Raw genomic sequence first — 25,048 nt, 5'->3', positions numbered from 1 at the left:
AATCTTCAGAAGAGTCTGGGTAACATTCTTCTCCCTCTTCAGGCAGGCCCCATCATCCCTCTCCTCAGGATCGCCCGATTCCCTTCCCTCCAACGGTGGCTGCTGACACTGCCTCTGTCAGTCGTTAACAGCGGAAATACTTCGAGATCTTGGGGTAGCCTGATTTAGCTCTTCCTCTCCACCATTCCGTGCAACGGACCTTCCGGGGTTTTTCCCTTGAGAAACTCTCCGCCGGGCAGGTGACATTTTTATCTTCGGGAATCTTGAACCAGGAGGAAGCCGCGAAGGGTGCCAGGCACGCCACCTCGTGGCTGATCGTCGAGCTTGAGTCTCTGGCCATCCGGTAGCAACCCGAGGTTTTATACAAGGTAGCTCCAGGAAGGTTATGGAACTTTCCTCCTCTCAGACACATGCACCTTTCGTTTCCCGACACCAAGTGTCGAACTTGGGGACAAACTCGATGTTGAAGCATTGAGATGCAGTGACCGAGAGGCTTTCTCTCGTTGGTCCCTACTGTGGATTTCGGCAACCCAGACTCTCTCTTCCATCCTTGGAAGGGGCTTGTTTCAGCCCAAGGACAAGGAACGAGCAACTGAGAGGTGGGGAGAATCTTATCACGATTCGCTCCTCCAAGGCGCTTATTCCAGTCCCTACAAGCCTCCAGCGCCTCAACTTCTACAGACTCGTTCAGCCTAGGACATCAGAACCGGCACGGGCAGCTAGACAAGGTGTCTATGCAGCCTCCCACCTCCTATCGGGGACGAAAGGCGAGGAACCCTCTTGGAAGGGCAATAATCTTAGAGGGGGCGGCCTAGGCCGCAAAGGCTAGGATTGGCAACCCCTACCTGCATCTCCCAGTGGGGGGGATGCCTGGATTTGCGCCTTCAAGTGGCAGCAAATCGGGGCCGATTCCTGAACGATCTCCATGATCAGCCAGGGGTTTCGTGTCCCGTTTCGTAGAATCTCTCCCTCCCCTGTCAGCGAATCCGGTGTCGCTGAGCCCCTAAGCCATGGGATCGGCAAAGGGGCTAGCCCCTCGGGCAGAGGGCGAGACCATGCTCTAGAAGGATGCTCTCCAAGGTTGTCGGCGGCTCCCCCCAAGGTTCTTCAAACGACTCTTTCTTGTAAGAAGCGCCTGAAGGCTGGCGACCCGCCATCGTCCTCTTAGCCCTGAACAAGTTTGTCGTACAAACTTCGGTCAGTATGATACAACAGTTTCGATCAGACTTGTAGGGATACCACAAGACTTCACGTGCATACTGGATCTGAAAGACAGGTACTTCCAGATTATTATTATTATTATTACTATCCAAGCTACAACCCTAGTTGGAAAAGTAAGATGCTATAAGCCCAGGGGCTCCAACAGGGAAAAATAGCCCAGTGAGGAAAGGAAATAAAGAAATAAATAAATGAAGAGAACAAATTAACAATAAATTATTCTAAAATAAGTAACAACGTCAAAACAGACATGTCATATATAGACTATTAACAACATCAAAAACAAATTTTTAAATATTTAACTTAGCCGGTGAATATATAATAGCTGCTGCTCCGGCGGCTCGACAGAAAAACACAAAAACTCGCGAGCGATCGCTATGAAGGTTGCGGGTGTGCCCACCAGCGCCAACTATCGGCCAGATACCGCATATGCATGTAAACAGCTCCAATTCTTCTCTGTCGGTCTGATCGACAAGACGTACCATTACTCGCTGTTAACCTGGAGTTTTTCAACAGACTTGGTGAAGTACTTCATTTTGGTTTGAGCTTTCGCAGTGCAGGTGTTTTATCTTCAACTTAAACTCTTGAACTCTTTTTTGGACAGATTTAATTGTTGATGACTTTGGATTGTTTTTTGGACTTTCTTTGACTTTTTCAAAATAGCTGACCCTTCTCCAATTCCTAGATTTCGTAAGTGTAATGCTAGGGATTGCAATAAGCGTCTTCCAAAGGCCTCTCTCGACCCACATACTGTGTGTTCCAATTGTCGGGGTAAAACCTGTCAATTAGGAGATCGGTGTGAGGAGTGCGTGGGCCTTTCGGAATTCGATTGGCTTGAGTTTGACAAGTATTCTCGTAAGCTAGAGAGAGATAGGGTGAGGAGAAGTTCTTCTAGATCGTTAGTATTTTCCTCCTCCCATGCCCCTGAACCTAATCCTTCCCCTGTAGTAGTTGTGCCTGAACCCTCTACTAGCACTCAGGAACCATCAATGCGGGATATGTTACGTGCCATTCATGCTTTGGGCGAGAGAGTTGAGTCGTTAGCTACAGACCGTAATCAACTCATGGCGGACGTAAAAGAGTTAAAGTGTCAGAGTGCCACATTGGAAAATCGTGGGAAAGTGATTAGTGCGCAAAGTGTTATCAGTGTTGCGACCGAGGGTTCGTCTGTTCGTGCCTGTCGTTCGCCTAGTCCGAGACCTCTTGCAAGCTCCCAAGCCCCAGTTCGAGAGGCTTTAATAAGCGAACAGACGTTCCCTCTATGGTTTCAGGCGTGTCTCATCAAGACCGCCCCTACCATAAGACGAGCGAGACGGTTTTCTCCTCGTCATCCGAAGGCTTTTCGCGTAAGAAACCGTGGAGCAAGGTTTCGAGGCCCTTAAAGCGAAAGTCAGTCCCTTCAGGACAGGTCCAGCGTCCTGGTTGTAGCCATTGGGACAGCTCTGACCCTGTGCAGTCATCGGAAGATTGCTCGCCGCCTAAACAGAATCGTAACACAGGCTCCGAGAGTCTTGGTTTAGGCAATGTTTTGCAGTCGCAGACGTTACCCTCGTCTCTCACCGCACCCATTCCCGTTGATCCTAAATGGGTTGTACTGCAAGACATGCAGAATAAGCTTGCCTCTCTTATGGAGGACTATTCTGCTGAAAAGGTTCACGATGATCCTCGCCGCTTAGCTGATCGAGATCCTGGCCGTCAGCCGCCCAAACGAGCCTTTGCTCGTCCTGTTGACGTTGGCGTTATAAAGTCACGTCAGTCACGTTTTGTAAAGCCTCACTCGATGCAGTCCCGTGTTGACTTTCAGCCGCATGTGGACATTCAGCCGCTGCCGAATGCTCTTGTTGACGTTCAGGACGTTCGCCAACCAGCGAAGTTGACTTGTTTTGACGCTGAGCGTCAAGCACCGCAGTCAAGAGTTGTTTTGACTGCTCAGTCTAGGCAGTCAAGGCAGTCTCGAGTTGACGTCGAGCGTCCTCCCGCTCCTGTTGTTGTTGACAGTCAGGCTGTTAAGCAGTTACATGACATAGCGTCCTGGACTGCTACTGATGCACCGGTGCGTGTGGACTCTGCTTGTCAAGCATTGCCCCCAAGGCAGGTCTCCCCTTTGCTTGTAACTCAGCAGTTATCGGACGAAGCTCCTTCAGATGAGGATGTTGCTGATCCTCATCCTGATGATAATCCTTCAGATGTAGATGAACCTAAGGCGGTTCCTCCTTCGATGGACTTGAAGAAGATCATGTTGATTTTCAAGGATCTTTTTCCCAATCACTTTGTTGCTGTTGCTCCTCGTTCGCCACCGTCTGAGTTTGCTCTAGGCTTACCTGCTACCAAGCCAGCCTTTACTAAGCTAGTGCTTTCTCGCTCTTCCAAGAGGGCTTTACGTCTTTTAGGCGACTGGTTGGATACCAGGAGGAGTTTGGGGAAGACGGCCTTTGCCTTCCCTCCTTCTAAGCTTGCTTCTAGATCGAGCGTCTGGTATGACACGGGAGAAGTTCTCGGCTTGGGAGTCCCTGCCTCTGCCCAGGGTGACTTCTCAAGCCTCGTAGACTCTCCCCGTCGCCTGGCCATGAGACGCTCGAAGATTAGTTGGTCCTCCTCGGACCTTGACCATCTGCTTAAAGGCGTATACAGGGCCTTTGAAGTGTTTTAACTTTCTTGACTGGTCATTAGGAGCTTTAAGTAGGAAGATCTCGTCTGCCGACCAAGATGTTTCCTTACTGATCATGTCCTGTATGGATAAAGCCATCCGCGAGGGCTCCAATGAGCTCGCCTCCACCTTTACGTCAGGAGTCTTAAAGAAGCGAGAAACCCTTTGCTCTTTCCTTTCGGCAGGAGTGACTCCCTGTCAGAGATCGGAACTGCTCTTTGCTCCCTTATCAGCGTCCTTGTTTCCGCAACAGCTGGTTAAGGATATAGCTGCTTCGCTTGTGCAGAAGGACACCCATGACCTGATGGCGTCCTCTGCTCGCAAAGGGGCTCCTTCTGCATCCTTTACTGTGAGACCCAGGATCGAGACTCTGACTGCCCACAGCCTCAGACAGCGGTAGGTGCCAGATTGAAGAGCTTCTGGCAGGCCTGGGAGAAGAGGGGTGCAGACCAAGAGTCTGTTCTGTTGCTCAGAGAGGGGTACAAAATACCGTTTGTACGCAAACTTCCTCTAGTGACAACTCCCATAGACCTCTCTCCCAGGTACCGAGAGGAGTCAAAGAGACAAGCCCTAAACCAAGAAGTGTCTCTGTTGCTAGAGAAGGGAGCGGTGGTGAAAGTCTCGGACCTTCAATCACCGGGGTTTTACAACCGTCTCTTCCTAGTCCCAAAGCATACAGGAGGTTGGAGACCGGTGCTAGACGTCAGTGCGCTCAACGTTTTTGTTACCAAAACAAAATTCACGATGGAGACCACGAAGTCCGTCTTAGCAGCGGTCAGAGAGGGAGACTGGATGGTCTCTCTCGACCTACGAGATGCGTACTTCCACATTCCTATACACCCGGATTCCCAACCGTTTCTGAGGTTTGTTTACAGGAATGTGGTATACCAGTTTCGAGCCCTGTGCTTTGGCCTCAGTTCTGCTCCTCTCGTGTTTACGAGGCTCATGATGAATGTGGCAAAATTCCTCCATCTATCGGGAATCCGAGCCTCCCTGTACTTGGACGACTGGCTTCTCAAAGCATCGTCCAGTCATCGCTGTCTGCAGGATCTACATTGGACGTTGGGTCTGGCCAAGGAATTGGGACTTTTGGTCAACCTAGAAAAGTCCCAACTGATCCCATCCCAGACTATTCTATATTTGGGGATGGAGATTCGCAGTCCAGTTTTTCGGGCTTTTCCGTCTGCCACCCGAATAGAACAAGCCCTGCTCAAAGTCCAACTAATGCTGAAAAGAGAACGTTGTTCAGTCAGGATTTGGATGAGTCTCGTAGGGACTCTCTCATCCCTGGAGTAGTTTGTCTCGCTAGGGAGACTACACCTTCGGCCTCTCCAGTTCCATCTAGCCTCTCACTGGAACAAGGACAAGACGTTAGAGACGGTATCAATCCCGGTCTCCGAACCAGTAAAGGCATGCCTGAGATGGTGGGACAACAATATCAGTCTGAGAGAGGGACTATCCCTAGCAGTCAAGAACCCAAACCACGTGTTGTTCTCAGACGCGTCGGATTTGGGTTGGGGTGCGACCCTGGACGGTCGGGAATGCTCGGGTCTGTGGACCTCAAGTCAGAAGAGCATGCACATCAACGGCAAGGAGCTGATAGCAGTCCACTTGGCCTTGATGAAATTCGAAAGCCTTCTTCGAAACAAAGTGGTAGAGGTCAACTCAGACAACACCACAGCTTTGGCGTACATCTCCAAGCAAGGAGGCACACACTCCCTCACGCTGTACGAGATCGCAAGGGACCTTCTCATTTGGTCAAGAAATCGAGGCATCTCCCTGTTGACGAGATTTATCCAGGGGGACTTGAACGTCTTGGCAGACTGTCTCAGTCGGAGGGGTCAGGTGATACCCACGGAATGGACCCTCCACAAGGACGTGTGCAAGAGTCTTTGGGCGACTTGGGGTCAACCCACCATAGACCTCTTTGCCACCTCGTTGACCAAGAGGTTACCAATCTATTGCTCACCAGTCCCAGATCCAGAAGCAATCCACATAGACGCGTTTCTACTGGATTGGTCTCATCTGGACTTATATGCATTCCCACCATTCAAGATAGTCAACAAGGTACTGCAGAAGTTCGCCTCTCACGAAGGGACAAGGTTGACGTTGGTTGCTCCCCTCTGGCCCGCGAGAGAGTGGTTCACCGAGGTACTTCAATGGCTGGTAGACATTCCAAGAAGTCTTCCTCTAAGGGTAGACCTATTACTTCAGCCCCACGTAAAGAATGTTCATCAAAGCCTCCCCGCGCTTCGTCTGACTGCCTTCAGACTATCGAGAGACTCTCAAGAGCTCGAGGCTTTTCGAAGGAGGCAGCCAGTGCGATTGCGAGCGCTAGGAGAGCTTCTACCATCAGAGTATACCAGTCGAAGTGGGAAGTCTTTCGAGACTGGTGCAAGTCAGCATCTGTGTCCTCTTCCAGTACCTCTGTAGCCCAAATCGCAGATTTTCTTTTACATCTGAGAAATGTTCGCTCCCTCTCAGCTCCCACGATTAAGGGCTACAGGAGCATGTTGGCTTCGGTCTTTCGTCATAGAGGCTTAGATCTTTCCAACAATAAAGATCTCCAAGATCTTCTTAAGTCTTTCGAGACCTCTAAGGAACGTCGTTTGGCAACTCCTGGATGGAACTTAGACGTGGTCCTAAGGTTCCTCATGTCAGACAGGTTTGAGCCATTACATTCAGCCTCCCTGAAGGATCTCACCCTCAAGACACTTTTCCTAGTGTGCTTGGCTTCGGCTAAAAGGGTCAGTGAACTTCATGCCTTCAGTAAGAACATTGGCTTTTCTACAGAAAAAGCCACATGTTCACTTCAACTTGGTTTCCTGGCCAAAAATGAACTGCCTTCTCGTCCTTGGCCTAATCCTTTGATATACCTTGCCTATCAGAGATCGTAGGCAACGAACTTGAAAGAGTGCTGTGTCCAGTTAGAGCTCTTAAGTTCTACTTAGCTCGTACTAAGTCCTTACGAGGTGGATCTGAGGCATTATGGTGCTCAGTTAAGAAACCATCATTGCCTATGTCAAAGAATGCTTTGTCATATTTTATCAGATTTTTAATACGAGAGGCTCATTCTCACTTGAATGAAAAAGACCGATGCTTGCTTAAGGTTAAGACGCACGAAGTAAGAGCTATAGCAACTTCCGTGGCCTTTAAGCAAAATAGATCTCTGCAAAGTATTATGGACGCGACCTTTTGGAGAAGCAAGTCGGTATTCGCGTCATTTTACTTAAAAGATGTCCAGACTCTTTACGAGGACTGCTACACACTGGGTCCATTCGTTGCAGCGAGTGCAGTAGTGGGTGAGGGTTCTACCACTACATTACCCTAATTCCAATATCCTTTTAATCTGTCTCTTGAAATGTTTTTAATCTTGTTTTTGGGTTGTACGGAAGGCTAAGAAGCCTTTCGCATCCTGGTTGATTTGGCGGGTGGTCAAATGTCATTTCTTGAGAGCGCCCAGATTAGGGGTTTGATGAGGTCCTGTTGTATGGGTTGCAGCCCTTGATACTTCAGCTCCTGGGAGTCTTTCAGCATCCTAAGAGGATTGCTGGGCTTCGTGAGGAAGACAGACTAACAAGGCAGAGTAATCGTCTAAGTCAACTTCCTTACCAGGTACCTATATATATTTGGGTTTTGTTATGATATAACTGTCAAAAACTCTAAGCATATACGCTGTAAACTTAATTAACTCTGGTCTCTACCCACCACCATGGGTGTGAATCAGCTATTATATATTCACCGGCTAAGTTAAATATTTAAAAATGATATTTTAATTATAAAATAATTTTTTGAATATACTTACCCGGTGAATATATAAATTAAAGGCCCCCCCTTCCTCCCCGATAGAGACCCAGCGGGATGAGAAGAATTGGAGCTGTTTACATGCATATGCGGTATCTGGCCGATAGTTGGCGCTGGTGGGCACACCCGCAACCTTCATAGCATTCGCTCGCGAGTTTTTGTGTTTTTCTGTCGAGCCGCCGGAGCAGCAGCTATTATATATTCACCGGGTAAGTATATTCAAAAATTTATTTTATAATTAAAATATCATATGTCATAAATAAACTATAAAAAGACTCATGTCCGCCTGGTCAACAAAAAAGCATTTGCTCCAACTTTGAACTTTTGAAGTTCTACTGATTCAACCACCCGATTAGGAAGATCATTCCACAACTTAGTAACAGCTGGAATAAAACTTCTAGAGTACTGCGTAGTATTGAGCCTCATGATGGAGAAGGCCTGGCTATTAGAATTAACTGCCTGCCTAGTATTACGAACAGGATAGAATTGTCCAGGGAGATCTGAATGTAAAGGATGGTCAGAGTTATGAAAAATCTTATGCAACATGCATAATGAACTAATTGAACGACGGTGCCAGAGATTAATATCTAGATCAGGAATAAGAAATTTAATAGACCGTAAGTTTCTGTCCAACAAATTAAGATGAGAATCAGCAGCTGAAGACCAGACAGGAGAACAATACTCAAAACAAGATCCCAGTCCATCTTTACAGGAAGTACTTGGAATTCAGCCTAGGCAACAGATATACCAGTTCAAGATGCGGTGCTTCGATCTTTCCTCAGCTCCGCAGGCATTCACCAGGAAGTTCATCCCGAACCCTCATGTCCATACAGGAGCGGCATCCGCCTCCTTCGCTTTCTGGATGACTGGTTACCCGGGCGGTTTCGGTATCGACCCTTCTTCGAAGCCGAGACAAGCCTCTGGGACTTTGTCAAGATCTAAGGATCATGGTAAATCTCGGGAAGTTTTCTCTGTTTCCATCGCAGCAACTGGTATATCTAGGCTTAATTTTAGTCTCCAATCTCCGTTAAGCCTTCCCTTCAGATGACAGGATAGCAAGGCAGAGGAGAGTAGGAGAACCTTTCCTCAGGCGAGGAGAGTCTCCAGCCCTTTTCTTGTTACACCTCCTAGGTCACCTTCCTCCTTGACCCCTCTAGTCCCTAACACTCGCCTCGGAATGAGTCTCCTGCTTTGGCAACTCAAGTCCCGGTGGAATCAAGACCACGATTCCCCAGACATTCTAGTCCTATGGGACCTGCTGAACGAGGGATCCTGCAGTAGTGGTTGACCTACGAAAATTTTGCTAGAGAGTGGATCTTCTCGTCCCTCCTCCTCATTTGATGCTGTCCTCGGACGCGTCAAAAAAGGGGGGGGGGCACGTTCTGAACCAAAGGATCCCTGAGTCGGTTTCTAGACTCAAGATCTTGGAGTCCCAAAACTTCGGTTCGACTCCTTCAGGATTTCAAGTCTCCGTTCTGTAACAGATGACCCAGGCCTTCTCCTACTATGCCCAGCAAGGAGTCGGAGGTGTTATCTTAAAGAACAGCTGCAGTTCGTCCTCACGTGCAGCCCTGTTTGGGAGCACAGGAAGGACGAAGAGGAGGGTCACCAGGAATTCCTTTGCAGCCTGGATTCTAGGACCATCCATCTCACCCTGAATCCAGACCCTCCTCCGTCGTGTAGCCTTAGAGCACACGATGTCAGAGGTATCGCAACGTCTCTAGGAAGACTACTCTGTGACGCAGGTGCTATAAACTGGAGTCTGGATGCGTCGGACGACCATCACAGCTCACTACCTGCAGGACGTGACCCACAGGAGCCTCGATATGTTTTTCTATCGGCCTGTGGTGGCTACACAACAGCTGGTCTAACTCAGGCTCCTTAATAGACAGGTAGCAGAAGATTGGGGGCATTGTTACCCGGTGTCAGACTGCATGATTGAAAGAGGTATGTCTGGCCCTTACTTCTTTCTTCATCCTCCCCTCTCTTGGGGAAAGCAGCATCCTAGGTTCTCTGCATAGCTGACCTCAAACCTCTGCAGGTAAACCATGCTTCCTTGTGTTCCTAGTATTAAAATGATACTGTCGCGTCCCCCATACCCTGACGAGGTGGTATTGGGAAAGTCCTAGTCCAGAATTCCATCTAAAGGTCTTCAGGTCGACTGCCTAGGACAAGTCACGCTTCTTCCCTCCACACACAAGCTTATGTAGGCCGCACACTCCTTGCGGAGAAAGGAACTTGCGAGGTGCAGGGACTCTTTTTCTCGAAGTGCTGCTCACTCGGATTCTGAGTCCCCGGGTAAAGCCAAAGCCAGTATGGCTGGGGACTTTCCACCCTTCCTAAGGGGTAAGTCACCCTATGTAAATAGCGTGGTTTGTATTCCGGTTACGGAACAAATGACAAATTCAGAGATAATTTGTATTTTTCCTAATCATACAAACCTTAGCTATTTACACATATTTGCCCGTCAGCCCTGTCCTCCAAGTCAAGTCCTACCTCTAAGCGAAGTGAATCAGTTCACCAGTGTGTGAGGGGGGAGGGGTAGCTAGCTACCCCTCCCCTACCCCTGCTAACTAGAGCAGGGGTAGTTAACCCTCGTTTAAAATCTAATGGCTCACCATTTCAGCTACGCCGAAAGCAATACCCCCTATGTAAATAGCTAAGGTTTGTATGGTTAGGAAAAATACAAATTATCTCCGAATTTGTCATTTTTACATGATGCAGGAACGGGCGAGCGATTTTTGGAACACACGGGTGCTTGTCGTTCACTTTTGCCAAAGGAACTTTTCAGGACACGACGTAGTCTGTCTACGTCTGCCGACGTCCGCCTGGTAGCTGCCAACGGATCTGCGATACCCACCTACGGTTACGAGAACCTCAAATTATCGTTTGGAACGGTAAATTTAATTGGAAGTTTCTCGTTGCTGACGTCACATTGCCAATCCTCGGTGCAGATTTCCTCTCTCATTTCCACTTTCTGGTCGATGTCGCCCACCGACGATTGGTCAATGCAGATTCGTACTTGTCGACACCTCTTCAACCTGTCTCCTCCAGCCTCGCTCTCCACATCAGCGCACCCACGGATGCCTACGCCCACCTCCTCACGTCATACCCAGAAGTTTTCCGTCCAGAACTTCGCCAAACACCCACTGCATTTATCACCATATTTATCACCATATCAAGATGACAGGACCCCCAGTCTTCGCAAAATTCAGACGTCTGGCACCGGAGCGATTGGCAGCCGCTAAACAGATGTTCGCCAAAATGGAGGAAATGGGCCTTTGCCAAAAGGCCTCCAGCCCATGGTCATCACCCTTACACATCGTTCTGAAGAATGACGGCTCCCTCCGTCCGTGCGGGGATTACAGGTGCCTGAACATGCAAACAGAACCGGATCACTAACCCCTCCCAAACATCGCCGACGTGACCTCCTATCTGCACAAAGCGAAAGTTTTCTCCGCGCTTGACCTCCTGAAGGGGTATTATCAGGTGCCTATGAACCCAGAAGACATCCCCGAGACCACCATCACCACTCCGTTTGGTACATACACCTTCAATTACTCCTGTTTTGGCCTTCGTAATGCTAGGGCAACTTTTCAACGTCTCATGGTTGGCATCTTAGGGGACCTCCCTTTCTGTGTATGTTATGTGAACGACATACTTGTGTTCTCTTCCTCAAAAGAGGAACGCCTCCGTCACCTGCGCATCGTACTCGACCGCCTGCAACAGATCGGTCTTGTAGTCCGGTACGACAAGTGTACCTTTTGCGCCAACGAAGTGTCGTTCTTAGGGCACTGCATCACTCCTGAAGGAGTCCATCCCCTCCCTGAGAAGGTAGCTGCCATTCAGAACTTCCCAACAACCTCGACCGTCAAAGGTCTGCAGGAATTCTTGGGCATGACTAACTATTATCACCGTTTTCTGGCAGCCATTGCCGCCACTCTTGCTCCCCTCGACGCCTCCCTCAAGTGCAAGCCAAAGGACTTGAAGTGGGGTCCCCTTCAAGAAGCGGCCTTCTGCAATGCAAAGAAGGCCCTATCAACCGCTGCAGCTCTCACTTTTCCTATCCCACATGCCCCTCTCCTTCTCTCCACCGATGCCAGCGACATCGCTATTGGTGGAGTACTTGAACAGGTGGTCAACGGCTCGCCCCTCCCATTGGCCTTCTTCAGCAGAAAACTGTCCAAGGAAGAATCGGGTTATTCTACCTTCGATCGCGAATTGCTGGCGGTGTACTTGGCTGTACGTCACTTTCGCCATTTCTTAGAGGGTACGCCCTTCGTCATTCGCACAGACCACATGCCTCTGGCGCACGCCTTCACTCGACAGTCTGGCGCCTGGTCCCCCTGTCAATGCCAAAATCTCTCCCCCGTGGCTGAATACAATTGCACCCTTCAACACGTCCCTGGGAAAATGAATCTCGTTACCGATGCCCTGTCAAGAAACACGTTGCCGTTCAACTGGGATTGGATTACAACGCCTTGGCTGAAGCCCAACGTCAGGATCCAGAGTATCAAGCATTTAGGACATCCTGCACATCCCTCCGTTGGGAAGACATCCCCCTCGATGACTCCAACACCACCACCCTCTGTGACGTCAGTACTGGTAGACCGCGACCTAAGATTCCTGCTCCCATGCGCAGACAGGTGTTTGATTTCATTCACGGCCTTTCACATCCCTCATGCCGTTCTACTGCACAGCTAGTTCATTTGGCATGGCATTTCTAAGGATGCTAAGGATTGGGTTCGCACCTGTACTTCTTGCCAAACTTTCAAAGTACATCGACACACGGATTCAGGAGTGGGCACCTTTCCTCAACCTCAGCATCGTTTCGCCCACATTCACGTCGACGTTGTAGGCCCCCTACCCACATCACAAGGACATCGTTACCTGTTTACCGTCATCGACCGCTCCACTCGTTGGTCTGAAGTCATTCCCATGGAAACTGCAACATCTGCCTCATGTAAATCTGCCTTACTCTCAGGATGGATTTCAAGATTTGGTATCCCTGAGCATATTACTTCTGACAGGGGAACCACTTTCACCTCCCAATTGTGGACATCATTAGCGAATCTCCTGGGCATCACCCTACATCAGACAACTGCCTACAACACCGCTGCCATTGGAAGGGTTGAATGTTTTCATCGCACCCTCAAAGCAGCTTTGGTGTCCCGCTGCAAGGATTCCAACTGGTTTACTCAGCTTCCCTGGATCCTCCTGGAACTAAGGACCACTCCTAAAGACACCCTCGACGTCTCGGCAGCTGAAAAGGTGTATGGCGTCCCGCTGGTTGTCCCTGCCAAATTTTTTCCTTCTGCAACCTCCTCCGACGATCTCCAGCGCATACGTCACGTCTTGGGAAAATTTACTCCATGCCGCCAGACTTACAAGCCCCCAGTGAAGCATCACATACCGACAGACTTGCACTCTGCAACGCACGTCTTCCTACGCAACGACACTAGCAAGCCACCGCTAACACCCCCTTACACGGGCCCTTTCCTTGTGATCCGACGCAGTCCGAAAGCATTCCTACTAAACATTCGTGGCAAAGAAGACTGGGTCTCCATTGATCGTCTAAAACCTGCTTATCTCCTGCCAGATGACCCGCTTACAGTTTGCCTCTCTAGATCAGGGCGCCCTATTTAACCTGTACAGTATGTCATTTTTAGGGGGGGGGAGCCATATACCAACTGTGTGTCACACGATCATACACAGTAACGACATTTCAATTTTTGTATATATTATGCTTGTATCTTCGCTCTCCCCTCGCACTGATAGGAACCTGAAATAACATGTCTGTTTTTCTCACAGTTAACTGTTTACCGGTGAGCTTGTCGGTTGAACATGAAATTGCCTGCTATGTTTTGTATGCCCTTTTTGCCTGGAGTTTATGTATATATAAACGAATGTTCTGTAATAAAGTTTTCATACTGCCTTTGAGTCACAACCTTCTCTCGGCCCATCACAGTTTTCTCATTTTTCCTTGGGATATCAGAGTCTTCCCCACGAGGGGAGTTTTTTCTTTTCAGTTTGTTGCTACTTGTGGCAGATAGGAAGATTCTTAAGCACAGGCCGACTGAATCAAAAGTTCCTTATGAACTCCCTAGGCTCTGCTACAGTATGTTGTGGAAGATGTAGCATTTACAGGCGCTAGCAGTCACTCCTGCCCAAGGACATTCCTCAGACACTTTGGGATCACCTCGACATTGCCCTTCTAGGAGGACAAGGCCAACATCCTTCATCCTGATCTTCTTGGAACAGCTGGGCCCTGCAAGTAACTTCAAGCAACTTCTATGCTGCAGCTCCAAGCTTTGCCCTTTAGGAGATCCTTCTCCAGAGCTTTCCTGCTCCTCGAAGTGTGCTCACAAGGTTGCTTGTCAACCTTTTCCTGGTCTTTCCTCTTCAGACGAATATCTCTGATGCCTCTGACATCCTTCCTGTTCATTATGGAGCTTCTAGATACGGGAAGTGACTTTGAGCATGTTCTCAGCTGCAGTTCCAATTGTCATCTTTCAGGAGGTCCTCCTCCACAGCACTTTAGCAATTTAGACCTTTGTCGTCCCAGGGGGCTTTGAAGTAGCCTGAGTAGTCTCCATCGACATTTAGAGGCTTCAAAGAAAGAGAGTCTTTCACCCAGTTGTGATTGCGATTTTCCTGGTCGGGCTCCTACTGGTTGTGCTCCAACAGGTTGGGTTCCTACAGGTCGCATTCTTTATAAGTCGCGCTCCTACTGGTCACACTCCTACTGGTCGCGCTACTCCTGGTCGTGCTTCTCCTGGTTGTGCTGCTCCTGGTTGTGCTGCTCCTGGTTGTGCTGCTCTTGGTTGCGCTCTTCCTGTTGGACTCCTCCTGGTTGTGCTCTTCCTGGTTGTGCTCTTCCTGACTGTGCTCCACCTAGTCATACTAATTCTGGTTGTGCTTCTCCTGGTTGCACTTCTCCTGGTCGCGCTTCTCCTGGTCGTGCTTCTCCTTGCCACACTTCTCTTGGTTGCTCTTCTCCTGGTTGTGCTGCTCCTGGTTGTGCTGCTCTTGGTCGCGCTCTTCCTGTTGGACTCCTCCTGGTTGTGCTCTTCCTGGTTGTGTTCTTCCTGACTGTGCTCCACCTAGTCATGCTAATTCTGGTTGTGCTTCTCCTGGTTGCGCTTCTCCTGGTCGCGCTTCTCCTGGTTGCGCTTCTCCTGGTCGCGCTTCTCCTTGCCGCGCTTCTCTTGGTTGCTCTTCTCCTGGTCACGCTTCTCCTGGTCACGCTTCTCCGGTTGCGCTTCTCCTGGTCACTCTTCTCATGATCGCGCTTCTCCTGGTCACTCTTCTCATGATCACACTTCTCCTGGCTGCGCTCTCCTCCTGGTCGAGTTCCTCCTGGTCGCACTTTTCCTGGGCTGGCTCCTCCCAGATCGCTATTGAAGCTGACTAGACGAGCCTCATTAGCAGCCTTGAGTCTCATAGACGTGCGAAGCGCCAGAGAAGTGGCGTCAAGCACGATGCATAGTTTTATAAATGAGCTACTCGAGACGCTCTACCTCAAGAGGCACTTTCTACATGCACTCTTAGACGAACTCCCCCGTGAGTTACGCCCTGGTATTATTATAGAACAACACGGGAAAAGCTTCACTAATAAACCAAATCTACAGTAGTATACCCATATCTTATCAAAAGGGTATTTGAAATAGGAAAACGAAAATACGGAAATCCTAGGGTTAACTATACTACATTGTGCCTAAGTGGAGAACAAAATATAAAGAAGTAAAAAGGCGAAGACAAATTTTACCAATATCTGATAGGATTTCTCCTAATTCAATTTTTGGTTATGAATCACCTCCCTGACTCTAGAAACGTGCCATATAACCACTATCAATAATTCATACCGATGCAGTACTCACTGTACAGTACTCAATGGAGATAGCTGTCCAGGTAGACATTAAAAGATTATGCCTCTTCTCTACCAGCTCAGATTTTGGGCTGTACCATGAAAAGATTAGTTAACAACACATGACAGCAATAAGCAAGGTCTGAAAGTAGCCGAGAGGACCAATTTATATATTATTAGTTTGCTACTATTCTTCAGAAAATTAAAACTCTGGCTTTGAATCCAAGTACTAAAATAGTGACTTCATTGAAACCTTTTCAGATAGCTAAAGTATATGAAAATATTTTAATGCCCTACATCTATAATTCCAAAAAATTTCATTATATCTTATTATCTATTCCAGTATATAACTGCTAGATTTTAATTTCATTAACTTCTTAATACTTCAAATGCAATATTATCAATGCAATGATGGTGCTGGAATTCTTAAAAATAATATTCATAGAATAATTTTTAAAGAATAGGATTCATGAAAGTAGCAATCACATATTATACATAGTTGCTACTATAGTTTCGAATGATTATCCATACTGAACTTTGTCTTACTTTTTTTTCTTTTATTTTTTATTTTTTTTTTTTTTGAAAACTGTTTCCTTCAGATATTTTTGTTAAGAACATAACATCATAGTCAAATTTAAGGTGTAAAGTTTTGATCTCTAGACATGAAGTTGAATATGCCAGTTATTTTAATGGATAATCCTAAAATGTGACTCTTCTGCAGCATATTATCATGTCGCTTTATTACTTAAAGGTGAAAACATTTGGAGTAAAGATATTTTATTTTTCTTCCAGATGCGTGTATTTACCTGCACATTTGAAACCCAAAACCCAAAGCCTGTAAACAAAAAACTTTCTAATGGGCAACCCAACTCCCCTAATAATATGGGAAAGATATGGAAGCTAAAGGGTCACTGATGGCACAAGATTAAATTATTCATGTCTAAATCAAAGCTGGTCACAGGGATGGAGGATGTAAGATTCAACTCACACCAGTTTAAAGATAAGTTACAATTTTCTTATTTTTTTCAGAAGTTTACACATCAGTTAGGTTATAGAATAGGTAATGATATATATATATATATATATATATATATATATATATATATATATATATATATATATATGTATGTGTATATATATACATATATACATATACTGTATATATATATATATATATATATATTTATATATATACATATATATATATATAATATATATATAAATATATAATATATATATAAATATATATGTATATGTATATATACATATATATGTATACATACATAATGCATACATACATACATACATTTTTCTAAAATAGTCTTAATGGCAGGTGCTTAAAAATACTTCATAAGACTGGTCACTTTAGCTTATATTAAGGGGACGATGTTTAGATTAAATCTTATTACTAGTGCTTTGTTAGTATTTGGCTTGGGTAGGTAGTTTTCATATATGGTACATGAAATTGTGTAAGGTAAACATTATATTGTACAGTAAATTAAATTTCACTCGGCTCTCCCTGTTTAATAACTTAATCACAGATGTTTTTATATAATAGAGTAAAGATTGGAAAACTATCTTCCAACGTTATAGACGAGTTTTTTTTTTTTTTTTTTTTTTTTAAATGATAGTAGAAATGAACAATCGTTTTAGATAAGGCTCATATTTATTCACGGTCTCTTTTCTTACAATTTGAAGCTGGCATAGATGAGACCTACCTTGAAGAAACTCTTTCAACTGATTAGGAATTTTGAAGTGAAAGATTTTAAGTACACAAAAGTTACATTAACAAATCGGTTTAATATTGAAATTTAATATTTGTATAACTTAGATCTTTTGTAAATTGAACAGTTTACTAATTCGTGTTATTCAATTTGTAACAAAATAGTAATAGAAACTATAATAATTAACTAATTGATACCAATAAATCAATTATTTCCATATTTAGAAGTTTTGAGTTTTCTAATATTTTAAATGCAACTCCATCATTTACTTGAAAGCCCTATATAGCTTACAGACAATTTATGCATACCAATTTATACCCTAATTTTCATTATTTAAAGCTAGTTTTCATCTAAGATCACTATTTCTAGCAAAATTAGGCGTGAAATATGTTTTGTTTATATAAAATATGAATTATTTATTTACATCACATGATCAAACATTTATAAAACGGATTTTGAAGCGAAGCGAAAAATCTATTTTTGGGTGAGATAGCCATGTCGTCCTGATGGAAGGTTCCTATTGGTAGCTTTCTAAGGGATATTTGGCTACAGTGATATTCCCAGAGAATTGACCTTTAGGTCTCCAGAATTCTAACCCCTGGCACGAATATCCTTAAAATTTCATTTAAGGATATCGCGTAATATCGGGACGTATATCTTGATACAACATATAGCAATCTTCACCCCGAATAGCGTTTTCGTTTCGAGGGGGAAGAGTGGCGAAAATAAAAGGGGAGCCGTTATCAAGGTTACCCTTCCTCCCATACTGTTACGAGTATCCAAGATGGCGCTCATTCCTTGAAGCATTGAGCGTGGTGCTACAGATATAGTAGCTTTCGGGAGGGATCTTGCCTATGACTTTTCTATGGAAAATGAGGGCGGGTCCATCAGGACAACATGGCTATCTCACCCAAAAATAGATTTTTCCCTTTACTTCAAAATCCGTTTTTTGGGCTCAAGCCATGTCATCCTGATGGAAGTTTACCAGAGAAATACTAGAAAGTACTGTATCTGTAGGTTTTCATAGGTGCCTTAACCTTGGGACAAATTTTTCTATGGTCATCCGGACCATTGAGACATATGATGTTGCCGTTATACGTCATTACCACTAATCATGGACATTGTTAGGGCCCCCTGCAGGGAAGAGTCATACTAGACAGTAGAAAAGGGGTCTCAAGGTTTGTATATATTGTATGAACAAACATAAGTATCAACTAGATATACAAAGGTCTCACGGTTTGTATATGTTGTCGGAACAACTAAGTATCAACTATATCCATAGTTTGTAAGCATACAATAATATGAGGTTTACTTATTTAAATAAGTAAGAGAACTCCGGCCATGTTTATTGTGCTAATTGCAGGGCAAAATAAAACGCAATTACACTCTAATAGACATTTATTTCGAATAAATGACCAAATGGAATAACAAGTTTAACATGTTACGGGAATTATACGTACAACGTATACAGAAAACGTTTTTATCCCTGAGAGGGAAGAAATGATTAGTGCCACTCTGAAATTTGAAAATTTTGATAAAATTTTCTAATATAATTTTCTGTAAATGTTGTATACTATCAACACTGTGTACTATGTACACACGGCACAAGTGTTATCTGTATAATTCCACACCTGAGATTTGGAACAGTCTTAGTGTCACCATGGTGACACCCACTTAAAAGGTATCACACTGGAAGTGTCAACACCTTTTCACCCTAATTGATAGTCCCAATCAATTCACTGTTAATCGCAGCACTAGACGACTGGTTTTGATACACTACCTGCCGCCACCTCGTAATGCTTCAGTTCATGCACTTGCTTTGCAGAGTGTTTGTAGAACACTCTGAATGACTTCCATCCAGTATAAGAGCGAAGATGCTCAAAGCCCACATACTGAAAAAAGTTCAGTGATGAAGCAATTTTTCTTGAATCATGACCTGCGGGTGTACTGTCAGGATCCGCTCTGCGAATGAAGTAGGTGAGCTTTGCCCTCAGTTGTTTTAGGGATAAGTTTGATCCTGAAGTTTCTCCTTTGAATAGCTGTCCTCCCCTGAAGTCTGAAGTTCTTCGAAGATAGACCTTTGGACACTCTACTGGACACAGAGAGACATCTTCCTTCAGAGGGCAGATTCTCCAGGGACCCCATCTTTTAGTGGGTAGCTCGTTCTTGGCGAGAAAGGTTGGATCAGGAAAGAGATTCAGTTCTCCCACTTCTGTGAACTGAATGTGGCCCTCATTTCTTGTTAGGGCTACTATTTCACTAGCTCTAGCCCCTGACGTAATAGCGAACAGGAAAATAACCTTTTGGGCTACTATTTCACTAGCTCTAGCCCCTGACGCAATAGCGAACAGGAAAATAACCTTTTGGGTTAGATCCTTGAGAGAACAATCTTCATTGTTCATGGATGAAGCATAATGTAGGACCTTGTCCAAGGACCATGAAATGGGGTTCGGAGGAGCTGCAGGCCTAAGTCTAGCGTATGTCTTCGGGATCTTTTTTAAGATTTTGTTTGTCAAGTCCACTTGAAAGGCGTATAGAAGAGGTCTAGTCAGGGCTGACTTACACGTAGTTATCGTGTTGGCGGCCAGACCTTGTTCATGGAGGTGGATAAAGAAGGACAGACAGATGTCTATTGGAATTTCTTTCGGTCCTTTTTCTTTAACAAAAGCAACCCACTTTTTCCAAGACGATTCATATTGTCTTCTAGTTGACTTAGACTTGTATTCTTCTAAGAAGTCTATACTGCCTTTTGAGATCCCTAATCTTTTCTTAACCGCTAAGAAGAGAAAATCATGAGATGAAGGTTTTGGGGTCTTTGTGATGAAGCGAAGACAGTCGACTTCTGAACCCGTTGAGATAGTGCTGGGTTAGGTAGAGGGGCCGGCCTCAGCTTCAGTTCCATCGCTAGAGGGAGCCAGTTGCTCTTGGGCCACTTAGGGGCCATTAGAGCTGCGGTTCCCCAGAAGGATTTCAGCTCGTTGAGGACCTTCAGCAGGAGGTTGGATGGAAGGAACAGGATAATCCGGGTCCGTTCGTTCCAACCGTGGGACATGGCATCCGTTATCTCCACTAGAGGGCCCTCGTTTGGGGCTATATATTGAGGTAGTTTCTTGTTGTCGCTCGTCGCGAGGAGGTCGATCTGCAGTTCCGGGACTTGTTCCAAGATGGAGGAGAATGAGTCTGTGTCTAGGGACCATTCTGACTCTATCGGCTTTAGCCTGGATAGAGCGTCCGCTGTCACATTACGGAACCCTTATAAGTGAACTGCCGATAAGTGCCATCTCTCTAGACAAAGGATGGCTAATATCACATGGTTGATATGGGACGATCTCGAGCCTTGTCGGTTCAGACATCTCACTATCACTTCGCTGTCCAAGATCAGCCTGATGTGGACTGATCTGTGAGGGGAGAGTTTTCCCAACGTCGAGAGGACTGCCATGGCCTCCAAAATATTGATGTGAAAGGTCTTGAACAGAGATAACCAAGTCCCTTGGACTTTCCTTTGATGGGAGAACACTCCCCATCCTTCCGTCGAGGCATCCGTGTGGATGGTCACCGAAGGCAGAGGTGGTTGCAAGGGCACGTTCCTCGTTAGGCTCTTGGCCTTCGACCACGGCTTGAGAAGTGATCGTAGTAAGGCCGGTATCGGTCATTTTAGATCTATCGAGCGTTTGATGCGTATCTTCTCCAGACTCCTGACGCATCTTTCAGCTGTGCTCTTAGCACTAGGTCTGTTAATGCTGCGAACTGGAAAGAGCCCAGTACTCTTTCCTGTTGGCGTCTTGAGATCCTGTCGGATTTCAGTAGTCTCTTGACAGACCCTGCGATCTCCCTCCTCTTCCCTTAGGGAATAGAGAGGCGGTGTGACCTCAGGTCCCAATGGATTTCCAGCCATTGAAACCCTTGAGCTGGAGAGAGTCGAGACCTTTTGAAGTTGATCTTGCATCCCGGATGTTCCAGGAACTGGATCACTTCTTTGATGCTTGCAAACAAGCCGTTTCGGATGCTGCCCACACCAGCTAGTCGTGCAGGTACGCTGCTACCTGAACGCCTTCTAGGCGTAGTTGTTGCACGACTGCGTCTGCAAGTTTCTTGAAGATCCTTGAGGCTATATTTAGTCCGAAGGGTATGGCTCTGAGAACATACTTTATCTTCTGTAACTTGAATCCTAGGTAGGAAGAGAGGGGGCGACTGACTAGAATGTGCCAATAGGCATCTGCCAGGTCTATCGAGACTGTGAACGCCCCTTTAGGTAACAGGGTCCTTATGTGTTGAAGGATTAACATCCTGAACTTGCTGTTTTCTATGAACTTGTTGAGTGGCGACAAGTCGAGAATGACTCTGAGTTTGTCTGAGTCCTTCCCTGGAATTTGAAGGACTTTGTTTTCCTTATAACTCATTTGCTCAAGAGCTCTAGGGTATATTCTTCTAATGAGGGGGTGGGGTGTTGGAAGAATTGAGGAAATGATGGTGAAGACTTGTTCCGTTTCCATCCTAGTCCGATCTTGATTAGGCCGTGGACCCAAGGATCGAAGGACCAACGATCCTGAAAATGTTAGAGCCTCCCTCCTACCGGAAGCATCTCCTTGCTTCGATTGTCTGGAGAGTCTACCTCCTCAACCGCGTCGTCCCCTACCTCTTGAGGGATGTCTAGAGGAGCCCCGTCTGGATTCTTTACCTTTCGGCCGAAAGGTAGTGGTTTGCCTCTCAAACCCGGGGTTAAATGCTGGTAACTGGGCAACCAGCTGTTGAGGCACCACTTGGAAGGTGGTCTGTGTTTGGGCCACCACTTGGGGCACCGTGGTCATTGTGACTGTGGGAAGTTGTTGAGCAGGCCGAGGGGGAAGTCTAGGCTTCTTCGTCTTCCTTTTAGGTTGGGGACCAGCATCCGGGGAAGACCTCCTCTTTGAGGATATGTCCCACTTCTGGAGAAGTTATTATTCTCCGTGGTGGCTTTCTCAACTACCTCTTTGACTACTTCGTTCGGGAAGAGGTCTTTACCCCAGATGTTAGAAGATATCAGCTTCCTGGGTTCGTGTTTCACTGTTGCAGCAGCAAACACAAACTATCTACAGGCTCTCCTAGCCTTCATGAAAGCATACAGGTCCTTTACTAGGGTGGCCATATGCATTTTGGCCAGGACCATGAGCATGTCTGGGGTACTTCTTTGGCCTGCACACATCTCTATGCAGTTTTGTAGGGATAAGGATGTTGCAAGTCTCTCTTTCGTCTCTTCTTCCTTGCGCAAGAGAAAGTCAGAAAGTTTAGGGAGATTCTCGCTAAACTGTCGTCCAGCGATGTCTGCGTCCAGTTTCCCTACTGAGAAGGTTAGGTGGACTTCCTTCCATTCCTTCTCTTCCATGGGCAAGGCTAACGACAGAGGCCTGCACTCCTCTAGTGCAGGGCACGGTTTGCCTGCCTTCACTGCCTTGGCGACATTTTTTAATGCCTTCGACGTAAAGGGGAAGGCTATTGAAGCAGGAGCAAGAAAGGTAGGGTGTTTCTTGCTCAAGGCGGACACTTTCGAATTTGAATAGCCCGCCTTTTTTAGGCCACTCGACAAGAGAGCCTGTGCCTTATCGTGGTCGAAAACCATGACCTCCTTTGGTTCCGTCTCCTCTTTTGGCGTTGGTTCATGCTTCAGTCGAATGAAGCAATCAGGGTAAGCGTTAAAGCTTGGCCAAAACTGGATATAGTCTAAGGCAATGGTTCCCAACCTTTTTTTCAGGCGACCCCAATCATGCACCTCAAGCCATGACCACGACCCCACTAGTTTAGTTGTATAAGTATTATTATATATTACTAGTTGTTGACTGTAAAAGTAAGGGACAGTAAATATCCTTCTATAGGATAGGTACTATAAGATTGGAAAAGACAAAACTAACATCATTAAATTTTATAATAGCATTATAAATTTTAAGGCTTAGTATTAATCAAAAACCCCACTTCTGGAATAATATTTTGTTACATTCCACAAAAACAAACTAAAAGTATATATAAATGTTTTCTGTTAAATGGTAAACTGATTTTAATGGGAGCCTTGGGCCTGGATCATGATGCTAAGTTTCTCTATTCGTGGTTCAGTCTTAAAAAGAGGGTAGGTATCAAGGAAAGTGAAGGGGCAAGGAACAAGGAGGAGGAGGCATAGAGGGGAGGAGTCAAGGAAGGAGTAACAAGGAAAAGGGGTGTAATATATTTGCAAATCGCAGTAAATAAGACGAAGCAGAAACGAAAAAATCAATGATATACAGCACTCCAAATCTCGCCAAAACAACAACCTCAAAAACCAACCATATACAATACTCCAAATCTCTAAACAACCACCAAAACAACAACCTCAAAAACCAATGACAAAATCCTCCAAATCTCTAAACAACCGCCAAAACAACAACCTCAAAAACCAGCGACATAAAATCCTCCAAATCTCTAAACAACCGCCAAAACAACAACCTCAAAAATCAATGACATAAAATCCTCCAAATCTCTAAACAACTGCCAAAACAACAACCTCAAAACACAGCGACATAAAATCCTCCAAATCTCTAAACAACCGCCAAAACAACAACCTCAAAAACCAATGACTTAAAATCGTCTAAATCTCAAAACAACCACCTCAAAAACCAATGACTTAAAATCCTCTAAATTTCTATACAACTGCCTAAACAACAATCTCCAAAACCAGCGACATAAAATCTTCCAGATCTCTAAACAACTGCCAAAACAACAACCTCCAAAACCAATGAAAAAATCCTCCAAATCTCTAAACAACTGCCAAAACAACAACCTCAAAAGCCAGCGACATAAAATCCTCCAACAACCACCAAAACATTAACCTCAAAAACCAGCGACATAAAATCCTCCACATGAAAAGTGCCCCTCTCCTTCTCTTCCTCTTCCCTTGCCCATCTCTTTCTTTAGATATGGTGGGGGGTACCATATGGTTTTAGAAGCCTCAATTATGAACACTGTGATAGGGTATCATCCACTGACATACTGTGGTGCAATACTTCGTCAGCAAAGGATGTACTCAGTTTCTATTGTTGGCATACCACTTTTCATGAATAATTAAGAATTTTAAACAAACAAAGATTTAGTGCAACTTATGCAGCACATTCGAAATCACTATACAGGTATAAATGCGGCAGTACAGCTGGAGTGGCTGCCTGGTTGGACGTGGACGGTGATGCTGTTCACGTATCAAATGCATACTGCACTCAGGGATACCACCATTAAAATTTAGTTTTTTATATTGATATATGAATAGATAGATATATAAAAGTCGATAAACAAAAATCCACAAATACGTTTATATATTTTTTCTTTACTGCAAGTTCTGCCATATTTTGAATTTTTATTCTTATTTTGATATTTTGAGATTTTGGCGACCCCAGGGAAAGCACTTGGCGACCCCAGGGTTGGGAAACCTGGGTCTAAGAGGACAGCTCCCATCTTCTCCGGAGATGTAGAGTCTGCTGCTAGTAATCGGCATAAACTCTTCATACCTCCAGGGATTGGTTTTGGAGCAGGTTGGGAGGTCTTGGACTCTGGGTCACTTGTATGACCCTCGGGAGGCGGTAAGTAGAGCTTCACGGGGCTCTCTCTCGAATCTCGCTTCCCTTGCTTCGCCTTGCTTGTGAATGTTCTCCATTATGGCCGTAAGATGGGCCAGTGCCTGGCTCATGTTGTCCAATGGAGGGGTAGAAGCTGAAGATGTCGAGGGTAACGGCTCCGGTGCCGGCACAGACGGAAGGAACTCCGACTCGACATCTTCATCTTCTTCCAGAGGTA

Source organism: Palaemon carinicauda, chromosome 22, assembly GCF_036898095.1.
Source record: "Palaemon carinicauda isolate YSFRI2023 chromosome 22, ASM3689809v2, whole genome shotgun sequence".
Taxonomy (NCBI): domain Eukaryota; kingdom Metazoa; phylum Arthropoda; class Malacostraca; order Decapoda; family Palaemonidae; genus Palaemon; species Palaemon carinicauda.
The sequence above is the reverse complement of the archived record's forward strand: the minus strand, read 5'-3'. Positions refer to the sequence as shown.